We start from the raw sequence: 7,060 nt of genomic DNA on the forward strand, positions 1-7,060 counted from the left end.
TTTCAGAACCTTGCAATTTTCCTTGAATTTTTATGAAGAGAGCACGACATTGCTCTCCAAGAGAGCACTCTGCTCTCCTTGAGAGCAGACTTTCTTGGTTTCCTTGTGTCTCCCTCTTCGAGCCTTGGTGGAAGCACTTTGGTTTATTTTTGCTTATTTTTGGCCCTTAAAGATGCCTTTCACTCATGCCTCAATTGTATGCCAAATATGAATTGTTATATATCGTTGGAAAGTTCTGAATATCAGCTTTCCAACGCAACTGGAAGCACATCAATCGAACATCTGTAGCTCAAGTTATAGCCCTTTGAAGTAGGCATGGTCATGCTGTGAGCGCCCAGGTTTTAACTTAGCAAAAATTTTCTTCCAACCTCACTTTGCATCACGATATTGCCCTGCCCTTGGCAAGAGCAGGGCAATGTGCGTGCTGGTTGCTTCCTTGTTTGATTTGGTCATGGGTGAGCTTTGTGTGCTGATTGCAATTTTTCCTTTAATATGGTCATGGGCCACGCTTTTAAAAGCGTGGCCTGAGGCTCCAAAGTGTGCTCCAACTTTAAAGTGTTCCCCAAAGCTCTTTTTTTTCTCCTTTTTAGCTTATTTTGTGCTTCTTTGCTTCTTTTTCTTCTTATTTCCTACAAGATTTATAAATTTAAAAGATCAAGGAAATATTCTAATTAAGCACAAAAGAATGCAATATTTAAGCACTAATCATCAATTTCTTGTATGAAAAAGCATTGAAAAATAGGTATATGATGACTTGTCATCACAACACCAAACTTAAACTTTGCTTGTCCCCAAGCAAGAAAAGAATCATGCAATAAAGGTTGAAAATCCAAGGTAAGAAGAATAGCAACTCATTGTTCATGGTTAGCTAGTTTTCTTAGCATGCTACAATCACAAAAGAGATGTAAATGATTGATGCTTCTATCTAGCTCAATTTATGAAATCTTTCTCTTATATTTCTTCCCTGAAACAAGCTTTTGATTTTTTTTTTCTTATTAGCTTCTCCTTTTGGGTGCTTTGCCCCATGAGTTAATAACAAAGCTACGATTCTAAATGCTTTGTTTTCAAGTATTACCACTTGATACATAAGCACCACAAGCATTTGAATTAGAGGACTTCATTAAGTTCATTTTTTCTTTTCTTGATTCTCTAATCATTGATGCTCAGAACCTTGAGCTTTGAGGGAGTGCTTTTGCACTTGAGCCTAGCCTTGACTTCTAAGTATTTTGTTTTCAAGCATTTGGCTTGATACATAAACACCACAAGTACTTAACAAATAAATTGCCATTGGTACTCAGAGCCTTCAGCTTTCTCATTCTTTCCCTTTTTCTTTTCTTGCTTTAATTGTATTTGCTTTTTCAAGGTTTTCATGATTTTCAAAAGATTTCACAAAAAGTCCTAGATGAAAACTTCAATTAAATAAAATCTAATGCAATTGAGCAACAATCAATCATACTAGCTTTCCAATACTTGTATGCACATGCTAAATTCTTCTTTAATTCCTTGTTTGTTTATGATCATGATGCTTTATTGCTTTTGAATTCACAAAGCTCAAGTTGGTAGTCATAATGCCGCAGCAACATGTTACAAACAAAATTCAAGCTATGCTTAGTCATACCACACATGCATACAGAGAATATAAAGACAATCATGCAATTTAAAGTGCTGGAAACAAAGGAGAGGAAAAGGAACTTTACAACCTTGTAGTCCATCTTTTCTATTGTTGTCATTTTCCTCTTATTCTTCCCTTTCCCTTGCCAAACTCAAAATGCTTGCTTATCCTCAAGCAACAATTAGAACAATGGCTATAGGGCTAAGATGGATCATGAATGTCTTACACAATGAAATGTTAGTAGCACATGTGTTCTAAGCAAGCAAAATGAAAGATAAAAATCAAGGCACAAAGGACAGAGACATTGTGATTGCATAGATAAGAGGGTGTGCACAATACATTGCATAAAAGATAAGTGGCACACCAAACTTAGTGTGACACTTTCACTTGAAATTAATGCAAGTATCCAGTAAAGAGTGGAAACAAATTTTTGTTGCATAACAACACCAAACTTAGAATGCAATCCTATGTCTATTTTATTTGAAATAAGACTAAATGAAACTGTTGTATGTTAAATATAATCACCAAGCCAAGAATCTTGTCATGAATAAAGCTCTTTTGGTGATGTATTAACAAACACAGTTAACAAAAGAAAGCATTAAAAACAAGTAAATGAATAAAACAAAAAGGGAACTGAAATGTTAAACCAAAAGAGACAAATAAAATTGCAGAGGCATTATGATTATGCAAACAAGTAGTGTTGCTTGAATAAATTGCATAGAAAATAAGTGGCACACCAAACTTAGAATCTTAGTGTGACACTTTCATGTAGAATTGATGCAATCATTCAAATGGATTGAAAACAAATTGTTGCAGGGCAACACCAAACTTAGAATGTAATCATATGCCAATTTACTGAAATTTAAACAAAGCAAGGGGATGAAATGTACCTACTTTCTACCTGTTCTTCACTTTCTTCCTCTTCTTCCAATTTGTTAAGAGGAATGACCTCAAGGGGGAGGAAGTTTCAGCTATTGTTCCCTTTCTTGGTTTCCTTTCAGTAAGCCTCCTTTTGTACATGGCTTGATTGAGCTTGCTTGCTAATGGTCCAGGGGAAGGATTGTTTACAGTTGACCTTCTCTTGAATGTTGTCCTTGGTATCTTGGTCACAATCCTCTTCTTGGTGCTTTTGTTAATTGCCTTTACTTTTTGGATGTCAAGACATGGTTGCTGTGTGATTTTTGGAGTAATTTCTTCATCAAAACCCTCTTGCATTGTTGGTTCCATGAGTTGTTTCTCTTTGCACTTCTCTGCTTCACTTGAGTTTGGACGTCCTTGATTGTCCTCCTCACTTTCTTGTTCTTCCACTTCCTCTTTTACACTCAACATTTGTTTTAATAGCACTTTCATAGAAGAGGTTTGTTGTTCTTCCCATGATTTCTTCATCTCCTCTTCATATCTTTCAATCAGTGTTGAGCATCTTTGGTTCAGGGAGGTTTGTGGGGGTTGTGAGCTTTCATGTTCCTTTATCATCTCAAGTGGCTTCTGTGAATATGCAAGTTCAGGTTCAAATACCTCCACCATCTCATTTTTCATTGAAATTTCACTTGACACAAAGGCTTCCTCATCTTGCTTTTCCACTTCCTCACCCACAAATTGGTTTTCATCCTCTCTGTTTGAATGTTCTAAGTTCCTCCTTGTTTGCTCTAAGGGCTTATTCATCTTCTTGAAGAGGATTTCTTTCCAAGATTGGGATTGTGTGTGTCTTTTCACGAGTTGTCTGTGTATTTCAATGGCTTGACATTGGCTTGTTGTGGTGAAGTTGTGTTGAGGGGTGTGGAATGAGTTTTGTGAGTTGTGGGATGAATTTTGTGGTTGGTAGGATGACTTGTATAGATTTTGGAGGAAACTTTGTGTTGAGGTATAATCAAGTGATGAAGAACTTTCAAATGAGAAACTGGGAAGTGATGGTGGATAATTTTTCATGACTTTATTGAGAGTATACTCCAGGGAAGATGTTTCTTGATGAATGGAGCATGAATCCTTGAGATTCCCTTCTCAGCCACGGTTTGTGTAACTATCATCACAGAGGGAGTCACTTTGTGGCTCTGGGAGGTATTCATGCTCTTTCATTCCTTGGTGATACTCCCATCCACCATGAGGATAATGATATGAATCATTTTGTGGTGGTGGTTGGTATCCCATATGATTCTCTTGTTCATCTTGTGTTTCTGAAGCAAATCTCCATGGATTGGAGTGCTTAGAATTTGTATTTTCTTGGTGATATTCCCAGCCACCATTAGAGATTGGTGATGGTGAGTAATATCCCATAAAATTTGTTTGATCATAAGATGAGTTGGTCTCCATCTGAGTTTTGTAAAACACAACACCATTGAAAGTTGAAATTCATGTCTCAGATGAGATTTCCTTAGTGAGACAAAAACACAAACACCTTGGTTTCAACTTGGAACAGAGAACAAAAACAAAAAAGATGCTTGATCTAGAATTCTCACCCACTTAATCATTGTTGATCTAATCAATCCCCGGCAACGGCACCAAAAACTTGATGGTGTTTTTGTGGAAAAAGAAATTTCCAAACACATAGATCTAACCAGCAAGTGTACCGGATCGTATCAAGTAGTAATAACTCACTTAGAATGAGGTCGATTCCACAGGGATTGATGGATCAAGCAACTTTAGTGGGTGATTAGTTTAGTCAAGCTAACATTGAAGTGAAATGGGATGAAATATGGCCAACAGAAAGTAAATAGCAGTGAATTTAAAGTTGCAGAATGTAAATGGCAGGAAACTTAAAGAGCAAGCAATGTAAATTGCAGAAACTTAAATGACAAGAAATATAAATTGCATTGAATATAAAAGGGAGTGGGAGCAGGGAATTTAAACACAACTAAAAAATGTAAAGTGCAATGAATTAAAGAACTCTCAGATTTTGAAATTTAGAAACAGATCAATTCAATATCAAAATAGAAATATAAAGGTGTTGAAGAATCAAAACAACAAGAACTTAGATCATGCATGAAATTCCAGAAGAATAATCAACAATTTCAATGAAACAGTAAAAACAGAAGAGCAGCCAAGAACTTAACTCAATTGCAAAATAAAATTGAAGATCTCAGGGAATCAAAGAGACTAGAAAACAAGTCTAGATCTCAAGCCCTTCCTTGATTCAATAGCAAACAGATTGAAGAAGAAATGAAGATGAAAGCAGTAAGAGGAATTTGATTCAAATTGCAATTTACTGAAATTATGCAGCAAGGCAAACAAAGAGAAATCTCCAAGGGAGAATGAAACAGAATTCCTTCAATTCTCCACCCCAAGATTCAAAACAGAAATGAAAATTGAAGGAGAGAGCTCTCTACTCCTAATGCTCCCTAGTGGAGCTCGCCTTTTTTCTTGTGAGATGGAATTGATGCCTTTATATAGGCTTTACAAAGTGAAAATGAAAATGGAATTAAAACAAATTACAATTAAAATGAAAATCCTAATCTAATTGATCCATGTGCCTTTGAGTGATGATGTTGGCTTTGCTTGCTTTGGATTTGAGGAGAAATAGGTTTGGTTGGCCTTGATTCAATTTGGAGAGAAATTGAGTTTAAATGGAATTTTGGTTGAATTTCGGCCCATGAGTGTTTGCTCCCAGGAGGCTGCTCTGCTCTTGTGGAGAGCAGAGCAGTGAGGCTTTGTATGGGGATCCAATTTGCGTGTTGAGTATAGTGAGGCATCAGGATGCTGCCTTGCTCTTGTGGAGGGCGTAGCAGTGGAGCCTTGCATGTCTATCTTGCGCACCAAGTCCTCCTTGCCCATGTTGTGTTGCGCGCCTCATGTTCCTGGCCGTGTCATGCTCATGCTTGTGTGCGCCAAGGGGCTTTCCCAAGTTCAAACCCGTGTGAAAGCATTTGGGAAAACAATTTTCCTTGAATTTTTATGAAGAGAGCACAACATTGCTCTCCAAGAGAGCACTCTGCTCTCCTTGAGAGCAGACTTTCTTGGTTTCCTTGTGTCTCCCTCTTCGAGCCTTGGTGGAAGCACTTTGGTTTATTTTCACTTATTTTTGGCCCTTAAAGATGCCTTTCACTCATGCCTCAATTGTATGCCAAATATGGATTGTTATATATCGTTGGAAATCTCTGAATATCAGCTTTCCAACGCAACTGAAAGCACATCAATCGAACATCTGTAGCTCAAGTTATAGCCCTTTGAAGTAGGCATGGTCATGCTGTGAGCGCCCAAGTTTTAACTTAGCGAAAATTTTCTTCCAACCTCACTTTGCATGACGATATTGCCCTGCCCTTGGCAAGAGCAGGGCAATGTGCGTGCTGGTTGCTTCCTTCTTTGATTTGGTCATGGGCCACACTTTGAAAAGCGTGGCCTAGGGTTCCAAAGTGTGCTCCAACTTCAAAGTGTGCCCCAAAGCTCTTTTTTCTCCCTTTTTAGCTTATTTTGTGCTTCTTTGCTTCTTTTTCTTCTTATTTCCTACAAGATTTATAAATTTAAAAGATCAAGAAAATATTCTAATTAAGCACAAAAGAATGTCATATTTAAGCACTAATCATCAATTTCTTGTATGAAAAAGCATTGAAAAATAGGTATATGATGACTTGTCATCACTCTGCTCGTGTCATGTGCTACTTCTGGCATCGTGTTCTGCTCTGCTCTGCCATGTTTGATCTTCAGCTTGTGTCGTTCTGAAACATTCGCTTTGCTCTGCCGTGGTGTCGTCCACATCTTCCTCTCAAGTCTCTCAGCTATGACAAAAATTTCTCTCAAATCTTACTTACTAGTAGTTAATTTAGTGGAATTGTTGAAATAACAAAACTACTCCAACCACTTTGAATTTTGATTGATGGGAGATTTACTCTTTGCTCTTCGCGTTCCATATCACTGCTCGCGATTTACTCTTCTCTATTTGATTTTCTCGTCATTGCATGTGTTCCTCATTGCTGGCATCCTGTTGGCGTCTCCATCGCGTTCATTGCTGCTCGCCTCACCTCGCCATTGGGTTTGTCCCTCCTTGCGTCGCTATCGGTTCATTGCCTACTGTTTAATTAATTCTGGTCCTATAAAATCACAACAATGTTTCATTGTTATGATTGGTGCGCGAAATTGTGATCACTACTTTTCACAAATCAATTAATCCCCGGTAATGAATCCAAAAACTTGGTGTTCAATACCATGGCATAAACACAACTTCGCACAACTAACCAGCAAGTGTACTGGGTCGTCCAAGTAATAAACCTTACGCGAGTAAGGGTCAATCCCACAGAGATTGTTGGTATGAAGCAAGCTATGGTCACCTTGTAAATCTCAGTCAGGCAAACTCAAATGGATGTGGGTGATAAATGAAATAAACATAAAGATAAAGATAGAGATACTTATGTAATTCATTGGTAGGAATTTCAGATAAGCGTATGAAGATACTGTCCCTTCCGTCTCTTTGCTTTCCTACTGTCTTCATCCAATCCTTCTTACTCCTTTCCATGGCAAGCT

Source organism: Arachis duranensis, chromosome 7 (genome assembly GCF_000817695.3).
Source record: "Arachis duranensis cultivar V14167 chromosome 7, aradu.V14167.gnm2.J7QH, whole genome shotgun sequence".
In the NCBI taxonomy this organism is placed as follows: Eukaryota; Viridiplantae; Streptophyta; class Magnoliopsida; order Fabales; family Fabaceae; genus Arachis; species Arachis duranensis.